The sequence below is a fragment of the Onychostoma macrolepis genome, chromosome 10, assembly GCF_012432095.1.
Source record: "Onychostoma macrolepis isolate SWU-2019 chromosome 10, ASM1243209v1, whole genome shotgun sequence".
Taxonomy (NCBI): Eukaryota; Metazoa; Chordata; class Actinopteri; order Cypriniformes; family Cyprinidae; genus Onychostoma; species Onychostoma macrolepis.
The window spans coordinates 9,865,070-9,888,568 of record NC_081164.1 but is presented as its reverse complement, the minus strand read 5'-3'; the positions used below and the strand labels follow the sequence as shown (position 1 = coordinate 9,888,568).

The 23,499-nt window shown below is 36.2% G+C and overlaps 1 long non-coding RNA gene across 2 annotated transcripts in view; it reads left to right on the top strand.

The window, feature by feature from the left end:
• LOC131548431 (uncharacterized) overlaps window positions 1–21,995 on the top strand; it is an 81,767-nt gene extending 59,772 nt beyond the window's left edge. The window contains exons 3-4 of one of the 2 annotated variants that reach the window (XR_009273151.1): window positions 11,665–11,782; window positions 21,622–21,995. This is a non-coding gene — a long non-coding RNA (uncharacterized LOC131548431). The remainder of the gene's footprint in view (window positions 1–11,664; window positions 11,783–21,621) is intronic. The other variant, XR_009273150.1, reaches the window with a different exon arrangement.
• The last annotated feature ends 1,504 nt before the right edge of the window (window positions 21,996–23,499 follow it).

The following is a 23,499-nucleotide window of genomic DNA, read 5'->3' as shown; positions in this document are numbered from 1 at the left end:
GAGTCAAAAGCATATTACAACAATTTACACTTAACTAAGAACAATGGTCAAATTTATAACCATTAATATACTAAAATAAGATCTTCTTTGTGACATATGCAGCCTACAAATGCGACCTCCAGAGGATGCAGCCTCCCGTTTGAGAAACGGCCAGAGAGAGAATTACCTCTGTGCGTCTCTCAATAGTGTTCGGCAGCAATGTCTCTCTAGTTATATTGAAACTTAGTTCCTGTTGTTCACGAACAGCGCCGTTGTTGTTTCCTCGCTTGTGAGAAGTCATGTAGTTTTTAAGTTGTTAAACTACTGATAAAATCGTCAGAGTAGCGCTAACAACATTAGCGCGATGTATGTTAGTGTGTGTGCAACTAACTGTTTTTATGAATGGCTCAGTGAATCAGTGATTCGCCTAAATCAACGCGGATTTGGATTGGAACCAAACAAAAACAGCGCTCTTGCTCGTGTCCTATTGCCTAAGTGTCAGGAGCATTTTTTGCTCACATATCTTGAAATTTCCGAGTTAGCAGCATGTATATTAAAACATAACATTATAAATGAATTTAAAAAATATAATAATTGATAAGAACCAAGTGCAAAGCTGCTATGGGACTGAGCTCGAATAGCTTCAGCGTCAGAGACTTTTTATAGTACAAAATCGCTGTCAATCAAACTGAGATGCAGTCTTTTGACAGACCCTCCAATCATCACGCAGAAGCCCGGAGTCCAGGCACGCCCACTCCTCCATTCACCCCCAGAGACGCTGAGCGTCCGTGGGCGGGACATAATCGCAGCATTTATCCAATGACCGTCTAGTTTCGAAGCACTGAAAAAAACTGTTCAAAGCAGCCCCATTGAAGTCAATGGACGCTAGGCTTCAACAGAGAAATGCATGGACGCTACGGGAATATATGAGAAGGACATCGAGTCAGCCGACCTGCTATATGTAGCTGATTCTGAACGAACTCGTCTTCGAGATGAACGTGTTCTAACGCATTTTTAGTCAATAAAATGTTAACACAATAGTACATATTTGACCATTAACTTTTTGACATTATAGGGGAAGCCGAGCTTCCCTTGCAGTCTTAAAGAAAACCCCACTGATGCATACTGTCCACCCTATCTGCCCTAAATAGTATTGAAAATTACTAATGTCACATAGAATTTACGATGGGTAGTATGCACATTGGGACACAGGCCATGGAATAAGGTCAGTTTCTGAAACTCTAAAGGTACTTTCACGCTGATGACTTGACAATATTAGCTAGTCAACTTGATTCTTAGGCACTGCATCTGTACAGGGGCTTTACTGTAGATTTGTGTAAAGTTTTTTCTTTTATTTTTATTATATAGTATATACATACACATACATACATATATACAGTGGTGGAAATGGCCATAATTCACTGGGGGGACTCAAGCTGGGGGACTATAAATATATTATTTATAATCTATAATAACATTTATTAACAACGTATTTAATATTTTCTCTAAAATATCTTGTATTTTTAGACAAGCACCCATCAATTCTGGCCAAATTAAAGATACGTAGTGTGTGAATTTGCACATATTACTTCGCAAAAACGTTTGCAGTTAGTTTTTAATATTACATTCTTGAGGACTCTGTGCTTACATTTCTTTTCAGGAGCACTAGTGCTCTTACTTAAAAAAAAAAAAATAGGAACAGACCTTCTGATCAATGACAGGAGGGTCATTCCTGGGATTCTGTAACATTTCAACTTTTTCAACTTCTAAATACCCCACATCATTAGGCACATACCAAACCTCCAAAAAATATTCATCATATTTTTTAATATATCATATTCAAAATATCATATTTTCCCACCTCAGGCATTAAAGACCTTTTATCAATTTGAGTTTTTTTTCCAGCTTTTTTTTTTTCTCAGCCCTGTAACGGACAAAATGGGATTGGTTTAAAAAGGATTTTACACAGAAATTGTTATAAAACAAACCCTGATAACAATTTAATGATAACATTTATCATCATTTTCACATTTTTATAGGACTGAAGCCAAAAATACACAAATTGTGTCTACAGTCTCTTTATTTTTGTAAAAAATATTTTTAATTTAAAATTTTAACTAAAAACAAAATTGTATTGTTTTAGCCCTTAAGATGTCAGATGGTAATCAGCAAGAAATACTTTCGTTCTTAATTGCCTTCCCTATATTTTTCTAAAAATATTAATGTGAAAAGGTGTGATGGGGTTGAAGACTGTAACACATTTGAAGGGATACATTGCCTTAAATTAAATTGTTTCTGGGTCAACATAACTGCATGGCCAACATTGTCTTTCTGCTGCAAATGTGGGCACAGTTTCTGATGTATGATGCTTGTCTACGTTTAAGTGGACATATTATGTCAAAAATTCTATTTAAAACAAAAATATGAGTTGTCATGATTTTGGAGTATATATATTTACTGAAAATGTTTTCATTAAAATTATTAATAAATGAAGCAAATAACTCAACCCTGTCACAAGTTTACAACCCTGTAACAATGAGAAATACATATATTTGTGACGGGGTTGTGGTTTTTCACACAAAATAGCCACTGCTGCTCATGTAGCATAGGAGAGTAGACCATATATGGCAGCAATAAAATAAACACATTGTATATACTTTTCTGCACCACTATTAAAGAGACCTGAATGAAGTCACATATGAGTGGAGACCAAATTATTATGGGCAAAGAATGGTTAGTGTGACGGGGTTGAGTTCAGACTGAGAGACATAACTTTACAGTCTGGTTTTTTTTTTTTTTTTTATTAAATATTTTGCTTTTTTTTTTAGAAAATATTTTTTACAAGAAAGGAACACAAGTAAATGCTTACATTGTTGCCAAAAATCACAGACACTATGGACATTTTGTTATTAATTTTCTAATACAAACTCAGGGACATTACAAAATGCTTGGTTCAAGATAGATATAAGACATTATTTTATGCTAAAAATATAAAAATGCAATAATTATTTTTATTAATTATAATGGGCATCCCAAAGTTTTGTGAAAAGCTTCTAACAATTCATTTTGGTGAACCACCACTTTAGAAACTATGGGGGACTGAAATATTACCGAATCCCAGGAATGACCCAGAAATTAACCTTCCTATTGTTATTTGACTCCTTAAAAGTTTTTTTTTTGTTTTTTGTTTTTTTAAACCTTTGTAATGCCATTTTTCTAACTTTATTAAATGTATGTCATCTTTTGTGCCAAAAAGATTTGATTTATAAACTTTTATAAAAAAAAATGTAATTAAATAATAAATTAAATGAAAATAATGAGATATAACAGAAGAATAAGTTTCCAGTCAAATTAAATCAGCATCAACAATTCATCTTTGCATGGCACAGAAGAGCACAAATGTGGCATTAAGCAATATTTACAGAATTTAAGAAATTTTTGACAAGACTGTGGCATTAATGCATCTCATAATAACAATGTTATGAGATTAATGTTTTAAATATATAAATTTCAATGAATTAAATGACTTTAAAAATGAAACAGAAACTGCCAGTAGGTGGCATCAAGTCTTTGTCACTGAATCATTCATTCAATCGATTCGTTCAAACGGCTGATTCATTTAGGAACGAAGCAAGTGACTCTCTTTATGAATGGGTCATTGAATCATTGACTCACTAGATTTGTTCAAAAGCAAAGATTCATTCATAAACGAAACTCTTGACGCTGTGTCAAAGACTTGCGCAGAGGCTCAGCTGTGACTTTGTTTTTTAAATATATTTTTGTTGACGAAATAAAGCAAAATAGACAACAGTGTTCCTAAAATGTAAGTCACTTAACTTTTGTATAAAATCAAAAACTGCTGTATAAATTCAATTTCACATTTGCAAACTCTCATTAAAAAGCTGTTACCCTCCGTTCGTCGCTATCTCACAAACTTATATTTTAATGAATGAAGCTCTCTACACTGCACACTTAATATATTATTTACATCGTCTCTACACTTTGTTCGTTACAATGAATGACAACAACTGCAGTCTGCCTTCACGGTCTGTGCTGAGGATCAGAACGCGCGGCGATAGAGAAGCATTTCTATTGGCTGCAGTCTGCAGGTATTAAATGGCAAAAGACTGCACTGTGCAGCGAACCATAAACACAGCGCTACGTTTATATGCAGAACTGGGATCGCTTTCGTAGTCTTTTGAATGAATAAAATATAGAAATCATTTTAATTTCCAAATAGTTGGAAATGAAACGCCGTCCCCTCTCGAAATTCACTCCCGGACTCCCCGCCCCCATTTCCAGCCCTGCATATATATATATATATATATATATATAACTTCATATAAACACACACACACACACACACACACACATACACTCACATATGTGTGTGCGTGTGTGTGTATATATATATAATACTCACAGACATTTGTATTTTTTTTGTATTTTTTATTTATTAGTTCTACATTCAAATTAATTGTGGTTAGTCACATTTGTTTTATACATGTATGTTTATTTATTTTGGAATAATATGATAGCCTATAACTGAGTATGAGTGCAGTAGTTGAACTCTTTCAGCTTTGTCCAATTGCCACAGATTGCTGTTGATTCTCAAGCTAGAACTCGGTCTGCAAATTGCTGTCAGTGTGCATACACTTCAAGGATCTCCACAGATTCCGTTGCGATGGACACGACTTCATTAGAGTAGAGAGGGTGCAATAACACTTACTTTCAAAGAAGTTAACCCAACCTGTTCTGTGTGTACTTCATCTCTGATCCACGGTCGCTAATTCACTGATTAATGAACTGTATAATGAGTGTGTTTATTTCTCCATATCGGTGCGGGCAGTCGTTTTTCGAGAGTATGAGTCATGTTTAATTGCGGAGCTGCTCTGTGTGATGACTGGGCTCCTACTAGGACCGTGATTGGCATATCACTCTCTTCGCTGAAAAGAAAACGAGTGAAGCGGAGAGAGAAAGATCCCCTCTCTGCCGTGAAGAGAATGATGATGCACGTTTCCAGCAGCAGTTATTATCAGCCCACCTCTGGCTGTAGCTGTGAGACATCATTATGCCCCTATTGAATTTTACTCAGCAATAAGCCGCCTGCTGCTTCCACTCTCTTTGGCCCAGGATGATAGAGTTGCACCGACACCAGGAGAGCAAGTAGCTGGTGTCTGTCACCCAACCCAGCTCCCCCAATCACCCCTCCTACACATTTAACCCAGTGTCCTTCAAAATGGGGCCATAATACTGCTGAGATGTTTGGTTGTTTAATACCTTTTTCTTGAGAATATCATTATTTCTTTATTTCACATGGCTTTGCTGTAACTAAACTGAACAATTTTTATTGTTTTTATTCCAATTTTTATTACATGCACAACATATTTATAATGAACAATATATCATTTAATAAATTAAAATAAATAAACCATTTTTAGTAGTTTAGAATACATTTTAACAAGTTAATTTCAAAGTTATATAAGCTTAATTTTTTTCAACTTAATTTTCAAATAAAAAATGTTCAAGACAACATTGGGAAAGAATGTTTTTTTTTTAGATACTAACCTCAAATTTGGATCATGATTTGTCTACTGTCTATGACTTTGATTTTCATGCAGTTTTAGAGTAAAAACATGTTTTAAAAATATATATTTTTCATATAATGTTTAAAAAAAAAGCATTTTTCTTAATAGTAAACCTTTTTAAACTTCTTCACTTTTTAAATGTTTGTGTATTTATTTATTTATTTTTTACTAAAGCAATAATCTGCCAAAATCTGTGCTTTGAAGCATTCAAGATTTGCGACAGTTTAAGTTGGAAATTTCATTTGCTTGAAAAGTGGTTATGGATCATAACTATTCCATAAATATAATTTCACACCATAAAGTCCCCTAACAATATTTCACTGATTAATAAACTGTATAATTAGTGTGTTTATTTCTCCATATCGGTGTGGGCAGTCGTTTTTCGAGAGTATGAGTCATGTTTAATTGACCTATCGGTAAGCCCCTCCCCTCAAACGCAGACTAGCCAATGGCAGTCGAGTATCAGTTGCACGGGGAGCGGAACTCGGACATCTTTAGGTTTCAGGGCCATAGAGAAACACTGGGCGATCCGAAGCTCGCATCGGTTTTATGGGGTTTATGCTTCAAAAATGGCAAAACGATGTGCCTGTGGTACTTGTAACACTGATTCCAGGTATCCTGAGAGGATGGGGAATATCATTTATTTTATTAGATTTCCTGAATCCAAACAAAACAGAGCAAAATGTCCCTAAGTATTCACCCCAATACAAATGAAGACAAAAACATTAATTTTCTGGTTGTCATACACTCATTAAGTTACAGTTTTCATTTGCTCAAGCAGAACGTTAATGTTATTTTGTGCTTTAGCAAGGTATCTCTGGCTAAAACTAGCTAACGTTAAAGTTAGTGAGTCTATGGAGCAACAGTAACTAAGGGGGCGGGGCTTACCGATAGGTCAATTGCGGAGCTGCTCTGTGTGATGAAAGTCCCCTAACAATATGAAATATTACTAAAAATTATTGAACTAAAAAATAGTAGCCTATTCATTTCATTGGGGGGGGGGCAAGAAAGTGACTTACTCAGTAGGCATTTTATATCCAATCTCACGCCAATTCGTATATATATATTACGAGGTGGCTAATTCATACGAATTCGTACGACCTCGCTCCTACAAATTCATACGATTTTTGACAAATCGTACGTATTTTACGAGTTGCCAATTCGTATGAATTTGTACGAATGACCTACACATAACCTTGCCCCTAAACCTACCCGTCACTGGGGTTTAGACAAATCGTACGAATTCGTACGAATTAGCCACCTCGTAAAATACGTACGAATTGGACGTGAGATAGCGTTGTTTATATTCAAACCACACCATCCGAGTCTCAGTTCAGTTAGTTTGAAGCGTTAATATATGTCAAAATATATGCAAACAACTCTCAGACCCCTGAATCAAACCAAGTGTAAAAACACCCAGAGAAAGAAAATAAAAATGAGAGAACAGTCTTTATTCCTCTAGCATTGCTTCTCAGCTCTCTCGTCTAGCTGTGAGTCACACAAACTGCACTAGTTTTAAAAGTCATGTCAAGGGATGTCAGAGTTCCTTCATTAGCCTTTCCGCCTCTGAATTTAGCCTTTAATTTCCATAATGAATGAGACCACAGGACTCCTTTTGGTTAAACATCTTCTGATCCACGTGCCCTTACAGACTATGCCGAATTATTTATAATCTGTTCTGGAGTCGCAGAATAGCAATAACCCGTATGCAAATAGCAGACTGCAGACCGGCTGCTCACATTTAGCGTGCCGCGGCCCGAGCTGACAGCACCCTGACAATAGGTGAGACAAAAGCGTGTGTGTTGATTGATGTGGAGAGTCTTCAGAAGAGCCATTGTCCCTGTTTTCATTTATGCAAATGAGAAGACTCATCCCTCATTTTCCAGGTGACAAGGACAGCTCCTCTACAACCCCTCATCTCAATTTTCATATGTTTGTATTTGCTCATGAGATTTAGCAGCAGGGTTTTGCAGATCTGTCTGCAATAAGTTTATTTAATGGGCAAATGATGTGTTGGGGCCAGGGGATGTACACACAGGACGTTTGCTTGCATTAAAAAAAACAACTCAATGTAATAAAAGAACACAGTGATGTTGAGATGTGTATTTTTAATATAATGCCCCATTTTGACACTTTGCAAAAAAAAAGTACTCACTAATCCTACAGTAGCAACTATTATCAATATTATCATACACGATTTTTCTGTTTTCTAATATAATAATAATTAACAATTAATTTTGATAAACTATTTTATTACTCATTTTGATGCATAGTAATTTTATATGAATAATTATATATATATATATATATATATATATATATATATATATATATATATATATTTAGTCTTTAAATAATTGTTGAGAAATTTTACCTTATTTTTGGATAATTTCTGCAAGATTTTGATTTATCAGAACACTTAAATAGAGTACATTTTACAGTATTTTCATTTTCCAAAAAACACACACAAAAAACAAACAAACATAGGCTACATTTTGATAGTGTAGATGTATTTTAAAATTCTTATCATTTTGCATTTACATTTTTATGTATTAATTTAGTTGACACTTCATCGTAAGCATTGTAGTTACTAAAGTGCTTATACAGTAAGATAATAAATGTATTGTAGAAATGTCAGGGATAAATCTGCTCTGTCTACTACAAAATTTAATGATGTTACTGGATAATTTAACCATTCATTTAAAGAAAAAATGTCAGATGAAATTGCTTTGCAATGTCACACTTCATTTCAGCATCGGTAAGAATAACATCCATCATGTTATTACCACCTACAGCAGGTTTTTTTTTTCATGTTAATCTTCGATTCGTTGCTTGCTTGGGACATTCTGAGCAAGCAACAGTAACAGAGGAGGGCAGAGCTAAGTTTAAAATTTGAATTGTTTAAGTTTCATACGTGCAAGAGTGCAAATGGAAAGGTAGAGAGTGAGACAGCAGGACTGAAACAGCTGTTATTTGCTAATAACTATAAATAAAATTGTGTCAGTATCAGGTTTTATTAATCATTCATTTGACACTAAAGCTGTATGCAGTGTGTTTCATTATAAGCAAGCATCAACAAATTCCTAATATTTCACATTCTCGTTGCTGTGTGAGACCATACATTTGATGAGATCAAGGCGTTCATGTGGCAAAATGCGTGCAATTAAACATTTCCCAATCACAAGTGAATAATTCAATTTCCTGGAGTTCAGCTGTGAATTTAGTTTGCTTTTTATAATTTCGACTACCTCATCTACCCGCCTGGCTGCTCTCAAGCGTGCTGCTGTTTTAATTTTCATTGAACGCTCGGCCCGTCTGATGCAAACGTCTCTGGATTCTTTCTGTATAAGATGACTAATTAAAAAGAAGGGCCAGGATCTGCCCTTTCTGGGAGTGAGTGTATGTAGAGAGTCTGTGTGGGTGGGTTTACTGAGAAAAGATCTGGTTGATAAATAGCCGCCTCTCCATCTCTCCCCCCTTCACTGATCATAAATATCCCCTGATTATCCAGCTGACAATGGCCACAAATATTCCTCATTCTCATGATGGATTGGTAGGAGACAGACGGACAGAGAGAAAGAGAGAGAGCAAAAGAGAGAGGCTGACTGGCTGGCCTGGTTTTTCTCCATCTGTGAACAAATAAAGCCAATAGGTCTGGACATCATATCTTCCTTTTTTTGTGAAGTATGAGGGCACAAAATGCTTAGACCTCACCACATGAACTTGGTCAAATAGACAGAGTCACAATGACCTGAGAGTTGTGGCTTTCATTGGTTTTGTAGCAGTGAAAAGATATGGCGAGTAATCCTGCATTCTCTGCCCATTTAATTAGGGCCCTATTGGGAAAAGCTACTATTATTTATTTTGTTCCAGACTGGCAGGCCTGATTCAGCAGGGAGAACAGCAATCATCTAGCAGCTCTTAATACTTAGTATGCAGGTAATGAAATTTTATGCGACAGAGCAGAGAGTTCTGCTGCTGAACAGCTCCGTAATTGTGTCTGTTATGTGGAGAGAGCGGAAAAAAAGCGAGCAAGAGAAATGAATGAGTTGGTCTAAAGAGGCTGCCATAACCTCCTGCAAGAACTGCACTCTCAACAGTAACTCAAGTATTATCTAAACTATATCTGTTATTAATGTGCTTTCTCCATTGCTGAATAGCTGAGGTAGTGTACTTTAAAAAAAACTCTCCAGCAAATTGAAGGGATAGTTTGCCCCCAAAAATATCATAAATTACTGTTCATTCCAAACCGACGTTACAAAAGCGATGCAAGCTGCAACTATAGAAATATTTCATAGGTGACAAAAAGATAATGCTGCAAAATTTAAACTTACATAAAAATTAGAAATGTCACCTTGGCAAGCTGAAATAAAATAAGTTGAAGTTGAAGTACAGTACTAAAATTATTAAAACTAAACCTGAAATAAAAATAAATTAACACCAAATATAAAAAATAATTAAAAGGAAAATATTAAAAATAATAATATATACTCAAATAGTATAAAATACTAAAATATTATTTTAGAACTTTCTGGTGAATTATATGCACCAAAAAAAAAAAAAAAAAAGTAGTAAATAAAAAAATCCATAAATTCAGTGAAAAATTGTTGTATGTGGAAATTATACATTTTATTTAAAAAAAAAACATTTTAAAATCATTATTCATTTTTATTCTAAATAATTTTAAAATAATGCTATCGATTAAATTATACAATTCTGGTTATTGAAATTGTATATTAATATTATTTTTAAATAATTTATATTAATTAATTTTTATTTTATTGTATTAAATAATGTTTCTTTTTTATATACAGTGAGTTGGAGCTATTGAGCTATTTGATGTCAGTGACATCATCAAATGTCATTGGCGCTAATCTTCCTTGTCAATATGTGAAACTTGGCGTGATGCATCTTTGTGTGTCTTGTATTGTGCTTAAATTCTAAAAGTACTTTCTGGCCTAAATTAGCACGATTTCTAGAATTATTTTGTGATTTACATAGATGTCATGGGTGCCAATTCCCTCTTGAACCTCTAATAATCCTTTTTTTTTGGATGTGAATCTGAAACGCGAGCTCTCAATTTACTTGGCACTCGTGTTGTTTGAAACGAAGTGTCGTTCTGGTGTATTGTTTTTTTTTCAAAGCCCAAACAAATCCTGTGGAGCGAGACTGGCTGGAGAAAGAAGTACTGAAGGTCGGTGTGTTTCAGCTCATTTTTACTTCAGTGGGCTACTGCTTGGGCTCAGACCTCCATGTGGCGACTTTCCCATGACCCAGGCATAATCTCTTACCTAATCTGGTTATAACTGCAGCCACACTATAAGCGATGCTGAGCCACTGTCACAGAGCTAGAGAGACTGAAAAACCCATCCATTCCATTTTGCTCTATTATGAATCTTCACTCCAGCTCTTTTTACGTCTAATCCAATATATCTTTCTTCCCACTTTCTTTTTTCCCATTAACAGCACTGCTGAAAGAAAATGAACAGAAGCAATATAGGAAATGTATCAATTATACATGCAGTTGTATTGCTTTCAGAAATAAAGCCCAGTGAATGTTATTTATAGTCGAAATATAAGTAAATAAAATGACTTACATGAAACATATGAAAGGAAACACATTATTAACAGCTAACAAAAAAAACGTGCTTTACAGCTAATAGTGCAGGATATTTGATGCACCAAAAAGTCATACTTAGGCTAATGGTATTGCTCAAATTCTCAAAGTCATGATGTAACAAAAGTAGAGACATAAAGTGTCTTTTCTTCTGTATTATGACGTAAATCCAAGTGAAACGTGGTTTTCGATTTGCTGCTAATTTAGTCATCAGTTGGGGCTGTGCACGTTTGCATGTGTCTTCACAATATGGTCGGCCCACTAGATGGCAACACTCACAGTTGGGCCGTTGCTTTCAAAAACTAGTTGAAGAAGACAAAAAATGGCGGTAAAAACAAAAGAAGACAAACGTGGAAACAAAAATAAGGGAAGAATGCTTCTACCAGAATTTGTTCTCAAGTATAAAGTTGTCTTTTGGTGCATTAACCTGTTCCTTTTTGTTTCAATCACTAACAGTGACCCTATTTCCTGTCCCCATAGGAATGTATGCTCTAAACCATGTGGAATGACTCCAGTAACTCACTCTTACTTTACTCATATTCGACCGCCGAGAATGGGTCATACGTAATTACAGTGCGCAGTGGGCGTGTTTAAACAGGTATGTTTTCCCAGTCTAAGTCAGATGCCTCCAAAGGTCATTTCCACCTTCCACTCTCACTCTCTTCCTCTTTAATTCTATGTTTGTTTCTCTGTCAGGTAAATTAATGCACTCTAATGTGCTTTCAGCTGATGTGCCATATGTGGCAGAGAGAGCCGGAGAGTGTGAATTAGGTTCAATGCTTCTAAAGGTCAGCTCCGCTTTCCTGAATGGAAAAGCTCTTTAGTATGACCGTCGAACCTTTGCTTTGACACGTTGCTGTCATTCTGCACAGTGAAGCCCGACATTTACATTCACAGTTTTTAGTACAGTATATGAGTTATAAACCATATAACCATAATACTGATTTTTTTTTTCTTTCAGAACTCATTGGAAAAGCTATTCTTGCAAAATGATATTACGCACCTTCTTGCAAGTTCTACAATACTAAAAGTGAAATGTCTAGTGAGTGGCACTAAACGAGCGCCCAGCTTTATCCAAACCAGATGAATGTTCATATGGCAATGTTTTATTACATTAGTTGTTGTATGAACTGTCTGGTGATCTATCGCATTTGAAAATTACAAACCACCTACACTAAAACCTACCCTAAACCGAAAGTAACGTACCACCTACACTAAAACGTACCCTAAACCTAACTGATAGTGTTAACAAAAGATAAAAATGCATTGATTGAAGCAACCATGCCACTTTAGCAAGTCTTTTAGCTATTTTATTGAGCCTGTGTTTCACAGGATTCGTACCTGAGCAATATGCATCACAAGTGCAGTGCTGTACCAGGTGAGCTACGGAGCAAGTTTACTACATTAGAAAAGCCACACATATGGAGTTGGTTATATGATGCAAATGTCAACATGTATTTGTTTACAATTCATGCAATATAGTAAAAATGTTTTAAGGTGTAACATAATATTATGCAGGGAAACACATGACTGATAATCTGCCCCGTAATCATAATTTGCGTCAAAAGTAATTAAAGATGTTGTTGTTTTACTGCCACTAGTGTTTATTTCAGCTGAAAACTGCAGAGAATAGTATGTATGCACAAACTTTTCCAATGAGCCTATGTTTTCGATATGGCTCACAGAATTAATTGCATTGAAATCTTTCTTGTGCCTTTGGCTCTTATCATTGTGCTGCGCTCCTTGGATATGGCATCAGACGATTCAGCATGTTTTCTTGCCCACGGAAAAGTGAAAGTCATCTCTTTGTGTATCTGTATGCCCATTGCATTAATCAAATCTGCTGTAATTGTAAACCAGTGTCTGCATGGCGTACTTGAGATTTAAATTAGTATTGCACCGTTCAGGGTTAAAGATATTTGGAGACACACAGCTCTTTATGAGACAAAACAATGCAGTTGTGTCATTACTAATGGGCAGCCTTGAGTCTGCCATGTTAAAATATGGGATATGAATGCAGTTGAATTACAATTAAACCTCTGTTGTGATCATTAGACCATCTTCTCTCATATTTTGAAGGATAACATTGCCTTTTTGCCTTGTTGTAAGACTTTGAATCAAACAACAGCTTTATTATTTGCAGATTTTTATTTGTGTGTTTGCAGGCCAAAGGCTAATTGAGAATTCAGTTTGAGAGTAGAACTGGCTCAAAATATAAAGGTTAATATGTCAGTGAGAGGGAATTAGGAAAGCAGTTGCACACAAACACAAAGACATCACAGTATATTTAGGCTTATGTGACTTTCCTTCACTGTCTGATAGGTATCCCTCTCTGGTGACTAGAGATACAGTGCTGTAGGAGAAGAGATTTAGCTCTACCTGAACCCTCCTAATGGTGTCTATAAGTCTTAAAGCTCGACTTCAAACAAACAGCTTCAAAAGCAGGGTTAACGCCTCCCACTTAAGGCCTCAGGACACATGCCCCCTTCAGGTTAGTCATCCATATTCCCTCATCAGAATATTTTGGCATCAGACATCCATCTGTCTTGCATCAGACATCCTTCTACTCTGTTTATTGGTATTCTCTTTCAATCCTAACTAGATTTCATTTGCATTCTCTGTTTCTCGTTCATGCAGAAGTCGTTCCATGTTGCTAGGGTGTTGTAGTGTCAGTTTTGTTTTAAGTGCATCTCTATGTAGTTCTGCATGGTTCTGGCTGGTTGCTAGGGCGGTTGTTAAGTGATGGTCATTTAAAAGTAACCATACAATCTGAAAAATAAAAAATGCAAACAAAAATAATGTATAGATTTTTTTATTTGATTTATTTTTTTTACTTGATTTGATTATGATTGACAAATTCTCGTTTAGATTTCAACTCAGTTTAAATTTGATTTTGATTCATTTTGATATATTTGAATTAGCAAGTCCAATTTGCTTATATGACAAATTCCCTCCCAGTTATTGCACTAAATTATACGGAAAACCTTGATACAATTAATCCATCTCTAAAAGTAATGATACCTTGATCTTAAATCAGTAACTTCATGCATTCACTGAGTTCATTCAATAAAGAATTCAGACTGATTCAGACGCTAGCTCCTGTGATTCTTTTTGAATGATCCACTAAAAAGGCCAGATCAAAACATTTATGAATCATACTAAACTGATTGTGTTGTAAGGTTTTAATCCACTAAAAAGAACTGGTTAATGAGTCATTTGTTTGTCTTTGTCCTTTTTATCTCATCGTATTTAAATCAGACTGGTAATTCAGATTTTTTATTTTTTCATTTATTTAACTTTTTAATTATTATTATTATTTATTTATTTTTTTGCAGCAAGGCTTTAGATTATGAGTTACATAAATGATGCATAACTGAGATCTTCAGTAAGACTCTCAAGCTTTGAAAGAGCTATTTCTCTGCTATGAACCTCTTTGCTTGCCTTTGCAACTACCATTCAGTATGACCACTGCTTCTTTCTAGTGCTGCTTGTTGGTTTATTTGGTCCTTTTTAGCCTGTCACAAGGTCAAATGGCTAAAAGTCACCTGGATCCACTGAGCTGTTATAGAGCTGCCTACGTTTTCTTAACAATTTTAGCCATTTTGTGAGCGTAAGCACCAGTGCTCAGAATGAATACAGCATTAAGATGAGGAAGTCTGGGGACTGAGAAGCATATTGGGTAGCTTTCATCTGAGGAAGCCGTTGTGATGGATAGCCCAGTGGCGCCACAGGTACACATCCATTTTGTTTAAATGACCTTGAGAAGAGTCCCAGTATGAAGCAGCCCCAATTGAGAGATTACATTTATTTTCCTCTGAAAAAGACAAGCCTTCTGGCCTCCGTAGCCTCCCTTGGCAGCTCACCTGTGAGTCAGGCACACAGCGAGCCACCGAACACCAGTCCTGATGAAAAAGTGAGGGCGGGGAAAAGAAGAGTCGTGACCTGGATGTGGGAATAGGTAATCTGGGGGATTACACTGCCTCTGAGAGCTCTATCGTCTGCTCTGTGACTGAAAGAGCAGACCTATCAAAAAAGACTTCATGCACCAGACTTTGACCCCATGTGCTCATTCCCTTGATGACTGAAAGGACAGACATTGTTAGTTTTTTGTGGTGTTGTGTGCTGGCGGGAAGGTAATAAAATAGCATTTCAGACCAGGTTGAAATGCTATAAATTATGTGCCATGGTTGCAGAGTGTGGCTATCAGTTGATTAATTTTTTTATTTAATAACATCATATGCTGATTAAATAATCAAAATAAAGAAAAGCCCACAAATGAAGATAATTCAAAACATTTGGACAATAATTTAAAATCTGTTTGGCAAAACATTGTGTACATTCAAATGTTCAGACATCATATCATTAGAAAGCCATGATGTCTGATTTGGAAACAAGTGACTCTTATGAACTTGTCAAAATATTCTCAAAGCAGTTTTGATTTGAGTTAGTGAAGTGTTTAGAGACATTGCTGATTTTGCAACTGACTACCACACTGCACCATGAATTATTTTTCGGAAAACTAACCATAACCTATGATTAAAGGTACTCCAACAGAGTTTGGATCATATTCTCAAAATCTGGCCATTTTTAGCATAGTTACTGAAGGTAAAGTGGGTGACGTTGGAACTATAATCAAATTATATAATTACATAATGCCACAATAATTAACTTTTTTTTTCAGGCAAAATTATTCATATTTAAACTTCCATTCAAAAAGAATCCTGAAAAAAATATTATAGTTTCCACAAAAATATTAAGCAGCACAACTAACATTTTAACATTGATAATAACAAGAAATGTTTCTCGAGCAGCAAATCAACATACTAGAATGATTTCTGAAGAATCGTGTGACAATGAAAATTGGAGCAATGATGCTGAAAAATCATCTTTGCCATCGCAGGAATAAATTTGACAAAAATTTGTAATTGGTCAACTAAAAAGTCATTTGGCTACAAAATTTTTGGAGCCATTGGCCCCCTCATTGTTTTTGTTTTTGTTTTTGGTCTGGAGCCCTAAATATTTTGTTTTGGTGATGCACATACAGACAGAAATATATAATATTTCTGGCCATTGCATCATTGCTGCTATTTTTCAGCACTGATCGCCATTGCACGTCATTGGTAGGAAAAGAATCTTCTTATTTTTTATATTTATAACTAATCATCCTAAATTTACATTATTAAATTGACTGTCCTAGATCAGACCTTTACAGGCAAACTGCATTAAACAACACTCTCACAGGGCTTGAAGTTCTACCTCACAACACAGTCATTAATATTTCTCACTGTGTCTTTTATAGTCACAACATGAAGCTGAGTGCTTTGAGATGAGTTGTGAAAATGTTTACCACTTGCCTCAGCCTATATTGTGTGATTCTTCTTAAAATGTAAATTATTATAAAAAATATAAATAAGAGATGAATGATAACTGTATTAACTTGGGCTTTAGTATCCCACAGGATGGAGTCTGGAGTTCTCGGAGAATGCTATCCAACAGAAAAGCTCTGTTGAGAATTTCTGTAACCACAGATGCAGAGGTGGTAAGATGTTTATGTTCCATCCTCGAAGACACAGTCTTGCTAACTTACAAGACGTTTTAATAGTAAACCGGTATTTTTAGAGGATCTCATATATTTTAATGTGTCTGTTGAATGTGCTTACAGTATGTGTCCTCACTTCATTAAGTCTGTTAAATCCGATGGTGGTTTGCGATGCCTTTTTTTGCATTTATGAGGTAGAGTGACCTCCTGTAAAAGCAGAGCATGTCCTCCATGCCGATTCAGCTGAGCGTTTTAATAAGGCTCATCCAAGAGAAAATGAAAAAGACAGATACGCCCGTACACCGTGGCATCATTAGTATCCAGGAGCATCAGTGGCCTTTTGAATAATGAAATTCAGCAGACGTGCAACGGTCTCAATCACAATGCTAATAAAAATACATAGATTCTTTCCTGCACGTCAGTCATGGGCGACAGCAATAGAGAACAAAAGGAGAAGACCAGAGGGAGGGCAAGACAGAGAGAAACAGAGGGTGTGTGTGTGTGTGTGTGAGAGAGAGAGAGAGAGAGGGAGAGGTGAGAAAGCAGAAAAAAAGAGTCAAAGTCGGCGAGAGAGAGTAAAGACAGACTGGCAGAGAACAAGACTTGAAGAGCATAATCTTTTTAATTGTAATTGTATTCTGTCTTGTTTTTCCAGTAAATGTATCTAAAACTAAATAAATGCACTTGCATAAGACAATAAGATTTAGAATATGCAGTACCATTTTTAATTTTTTAATTAAAAAAAATTTTTTTTTTTAAAGAAGTCTTATGCCAAACAAGTCTGCATTTATTTGATCCAAAATACATAAAACAGTAATATTGAGAAAAATTATTGCAATTTAAAATAATTGTTTCTATTTTAATAAATTCCTGTGATGGCAAAGCTGATTTTTTTAAGCAGTGTCATGTGATCCTTCAGAAATCATTTTAATATTTAATAATATTTCCTGCTCAAGAAACATTTTTTTTATTATGACAGGAAAAGAGAGAAGGAGAGAAAAAAAATCTTGTGCTGTCTAAAATTTTGAGGTAAATTTTTTTTCAGGATTCTTTTAATAAAAAGTTAAAAACAATATCATTAATTTGGAAATATAAATATTCTGGTCCCTTCTAAATCAATCAATCAGGATGTTTTGATATCTTTATTGATATCTTAGTAGTGGCCGATGACAATCCATGCACATCATTGAATAATACATTGACAGAGGCCTTAATAGCAAATGTAAGTTAGTTGATTGTGTAACTGCTGCACTGTGTTCATATGCCACTTTAGAGCGGACGAAGCGCAGATAGAGACAAAGCGCAAGCTGATTTGCTATAAGTGGGAGCATTTTTCGGCCTCTGATAATTACAGTCATCTATCATGACTCTATTTTCTAATACAGCCCTTCTCCAGAAAAATCATCCTCAATGCTGCACTTCTGATTGTGTGAGTTTCCTTTCATTCATGTGGTTTTGTCCTGCGTCCAAATGAAAAGGGGCAGAATGCCACGATTACAGCTGGCACAGGTTAATGAATGGAAACATTACGGTGCAGTAACGTGGCCTGTAAATATGAGTGTTCATGCCATTTCTCTTCATCTCGGCACACTGCGTGGTCCTCTCAGGATGTCTGACTCACTGGTGAGTGAATGATAGCACAGGAAATAAATATCAGCTTCTCTGTATCATTTTCTCCTTTCCAAATTAAAAGTAGAGGATGAGAAGAAGCTCCGTATGGTTAATTTTGCAGTCTATCAGAGGGGATGATGGGGCTTTTTCTCCTTCAGCAGGTGCGTGCACATGAACGCCCACAAATCTCATTCATACGGCACTGCTTAGGAAGCCAGGACAAAAACATTGATGATCATGACAAACGGAAATGGTGACATCAAAAAGACAGTGATCATGAACTCTGACATTTCATTTTGGAGGAATGGCATACAAACCTGTTCACAGAAAACTTGCTAGAGAGTTTTGTCTTTTTAAAGGGACAGTTCACACACAAAAATTACATTTTGGCATTTTCTCATGTTCTAAACCTGCATGCTGAACACAAAATGAGATATAAATGTGTTTTTGGTATCTTGACAAAACTTGATGTAAAACTTTTGGTTGGTTCCTCACACAAACTTCTCAGTTGACTTTAAAATAGTTTGAAATAAAGCATAAGAATCATATGGATCAAGAATATTTTTATGGTGCTTTAACATCCGTTTTTAAGCTTGGTTTTGGAACAACATGAGAGGGAGTAAATGATGACCAAACGTTCATTTACGGGTGAACTATCTCTTTAAAATTCTGCTGCTGTCTCAGGAGAGGGTTGTGAAAGGGATTTTTCCCCCCTGTGGAAATTGTGAAATTTGCATTAATATTCTGTGTGTGTACTTTATGGTATTTGTCATGGTGTTTTTGCTTGAAAGCTTGAGTAAGGGTGAGTAAAAGATGACATTTTTCTTTCTTGTGGAAACTGTTCTTCTTTTATCCTAAAAATGACAGCAATGCAGAATTTAGCATGAGGGGAAATGAGGCCTGTCCAGAACAAGAAAGAACCTTTATCAGTAATTAGTAGGATTAATACGGCTGATAATAATATAATAGTGTAGTTCCTCATGGCAGTGAAGGCAGAGATGGATGAACGGCATGAATCATCTGCTTTTTTTCCCCACTAATTTATCATTGTGGTAGACCCCAATCTTTACTGCTTGCCTTGTCTGAGCCAGTGGCCATTATGAGCCACCTTTCTCTCAGAGAATCTTAGAGAATGAGTGACTCTGCAGCTCAAATGCTTATCCCAAAGAAAAGAAGTGAGAATAAAGATAGACGTGTTTCTCCTGACAACAAAGAGACTGAAACTGAATGGATATCAAATGAGACTTTCTCTTGAGAAAAGGTTCTTACTTTTCATGTCTGTCCTTTAGAGTTTCAGAAGAGATCTTACCAATGTCTCAGATTTGTCAAGATACGAACATCTGCAATGAAAAGAAGATTTCAAAATGATAATTTCCGTCTTTCGGATGAGATGTTAAACCGAGGTCCTGACTTTCTGTGGTCATTAAAAATCCCATGGCACTTCTCATAAAGAGTAGGGGTGTAACCCCGGTGTCCTGGCCAGATTCCCTCCACTGGCCCTTATCAATCATGGCCTCCTAATAATCCTCATCCACTTGATTGGCTCTATGACTCTCTCTCCTCTCCACCTGTAGCTGGTGTGTGGTGAGTGCACTGGCGCCATTGTCCTGTGGCTGCCGTCGCATCATCCAAGTGGATGCTGCACACTGGTGAGAGACCCCCACGATTGTAAAGCGCTTTGGGTGTACAGCAATACACATTAAAGCGCTATATAAATGCATCATTCATTCATCATTCATTCATTCATAATTGATGATGTAAATTATATTTCTCTTCAAACTCTTCCAAGTCTTCCTTTTTATATATCCCAAGGAATACTAGGGGAAACATCTGAGACAGAGTGTGTTCAATAATAAACCCTAACTGAGATCTCCGGTGTTTAAGAAAGTAATGGATCTTCTCAATAGCCTTTGACTTTTGGCCTGATCTTTGGCCACTTAAAGACCAATTGCTGAACAATAAAGTTTTTCTACAGAACTTCAAAAATTGCTTCAATTTCATCCAAGTGTTGTGCATTTACAAAACACGGAGCGTAGTTGTTAGGCATCTAAAGGCACCCATGACAAATGGTCAAAAACACGTTCAGCTTTCCGTTTCTCTTGCCCCTTGCTCTTGCCTTTGCAGTTGTTAGTTCTGTAAGTTGAGAGTTCTCTCTCTCTAATGCCTTTCCTCTGCACAGCTTCTTGCACTTGGCAAGTGCAGACCTTTTGGGATTGTTTTTTCTATGCGTTTCAAGTGTTGTTGAATAATCCATCTTTGAAAATAGTTCAACGCCTCTCATAAGTTTTTGAGAGGCTCTTTGGGATACCAGCCAATGCGTAACAGGCACAGCATAAATAAAATATTCAAATGTTAGTGTTATTTAGCAAATATGCAGCATTCGTCTTTCTGTGAGATGCAAGCAGGAATGAGATAGTGTCTACTTTTTGACCGTTCGTACCTTTCATTTCATCCGTAAATTAATTTGCTACAGAGTTTGAAGTCCCTTTCAAGGTGATTCTCTGGAGCTTAATTCAGATGTAGTAGAGAAGCAGCCTTGTTCACTATCATGCACTTTTTCCGATTTTTTTCATTGATATCACTCTCTTTTTTATAATCCTGAATTTAATTTGTTTAGGCTGTGTTTGGTGTTATTTTTGTATAGCTTGATAAAAGTAGTAAATAAATTCATATCCGCCAGAAAGGAATGGAGGACAGAACTATACAGACTATCTGCATTGTCATTTATGAGAAGAACATGCATGCTTCAACAATCTCGAGTATATTTGTATACAAAATTTAATAAGACTTGATTTGCTTTTGTGAGTCATTCATTGATTCGGTGACTCACACATAACACTATAAGTGTTTGGTTTTTGGAAACATTCTACATTATTTTCAGGGTTAAAAAACTCTTTATTGTCACTTTTGATCAATTTAATGCATCTTTGATGAATAAAAGTATGAATTACTTTCACAAATATCTTATTAACCCCAAACTTTTGTAACAGTATGTGTGTGTGTACAGTGTTGTGTGTACTGTATGTGTCTACACATATAGAAAATTCTCTTCTTCTCTGTCTCTCGCGAATATGTCCTGTTTTAAATGTTAAAATAGGTGTTGTGTTCTTTCATGTGGGTTTCTGGAGATATGAGTTGTCTCATCTGAAGCTTTTAGATCCATTTAAAAAAAAAAAAAAATACATTTGAAGCTGCTATCTGTTAATTAAAATTTTGCAGATGAACTGACACTTTAATCTGACATCCATGTTTAATATTTACTTTCGTCCCCGTCTCTATGGTTACAGGCATTCATGATGAGAAGGCCATCCCGGACCTTTCGGTTCACCTTAAATGGAATCTCAGGTATGTGGTCGTCAGCACTTAAGGGCCATTAATCCACCTGCACTCTCAGGAACAAACAGACCAGACACTCACAAATCGGCCAGAGAAATGGGCCTGTCCGAACTTGCTGACTAACGGCCTTTGCTCCTGAAAGTGTTGCATAAGTGGAGATGTTTCAGGAGGTTTCATAAGACAAGTGGAGATGACATTTATTCCCTCAGGTTCTTAAAGTATTCAAATGTCTTCATTTGGCACCCAGGCTTCAGTGTTCATTGTCTCTTACACACAGAGCTGATTTCTGTCCCAAGATGCAGTGACATTAATTAGGAATGGCATTTTTAACTTCTGGTACAAGAATGATGCCGATTTCCTGTTCCCTCACTGTCTCTTTCATACTTCCAGCACGTCCCCTCAAGTGACAAGACGTTAAAAGCACGACTCTGACATAATGAATACATAAGTTAGAGCTTTTCAGAGTTTTGATGTGGCCCGTGTGCAGCACTGCATTCCTCTCCTCTGCTTAAAATACTGCTGTTTTCTCGGGAGACAGCGGGCAGGGTTATGAAATCATATTATATTTAATAGAAAATGTGAAATTTACCCATCATTCCAATAATGTATGACCTGCGAAACACAATACTTTCAGTTTGTTCCTCACACGACCTACTGGATGACTTCAAAATACTCTACACCAAAATTAAGAATACGAGTGATACGGATAATTTTAAGGATATTGTTATGCTGCTTTTACATATGTTTTGAAGCTTGAAAGCTTGAAAGAGTGACCTGGACATTCTTGAGTGATTTAAAAGAAGGTATTGTACAGGTTTTGAAATGGTATGCGGTTGAATAAATGACCAAAAGTTATTTTGTGAGTGAACGATGTGTTATGTTCTATTTTATTGCCCCTTTAAGGAAATCTGTAGGTGCGTGTGAAAGGGCGCGCTGACATGCGCAGTAAGAGTTCAGTAAAGTGGATTTCTTTTACACAATGCCTCTTCATTGACTTGCACAAATGATTAAGAGAATTTTAAATGTATTTTTATTTATTTTATTTTTTTATGAAATGGGTAAACTCTGGTCCACACTCCAATACAGTAGGTGGCGATAATGCACCTTAATGTTGGTGCTACCCGCCATAAAAATCGAAGAAGAATGCATCTTGTCCTGCCAAAACTGCAAAATGTAAATCCTGTGCAAAGACTGAAGTATGCAAATCTAAAGAAAAGACAGTCAATGAACTTGCTGTGCCAGAGGTAACTGTACTTAGTGTGCAACATAGTTCAGCAACACAGGCAAAGCTTACTGCACAAAACAATCAGAGCTGTGTTCTAGACCTATTCATTGATACAGGTTTGGCAGTGTCTATCCTTCCTGAGTGTGGACAAAGTTCTACAAATGCCCGCTAACTAAACCTAGACTGCAGTTTGTAACATATTCGAAAGAAAAACTTGCAGTCATTGGATGTCTGAAGGTGGATGTCTCTTATCAGAACACAACTGCGAGATCAGAGATGTACATTGTTGAATCAGGAACACCCATTCAAGTAATGGACCTAGTGACAATACTGAATCTGCAGATATCTGGTGGTCAGCTCTTGCCAGGAAACCAGCCTACTTGCACAATGCTCCAGTCTGCAGCGGAGGCAGTTGTTGAATCATCTACTGACTCGGTTGAACCGTCTACTGAATCCGGCCAGAGGTAAGACTGGTCCAACACAAACTCAGAAGATTACCGCTGTCTGTCCATGATGCAGTGTCGGCAAAGCTTCGCTACCTAGAACAACATGGAATCATCGAGAAAATGGACTCCTCTGAATGGGTATCTCCTATAGTAGTCAC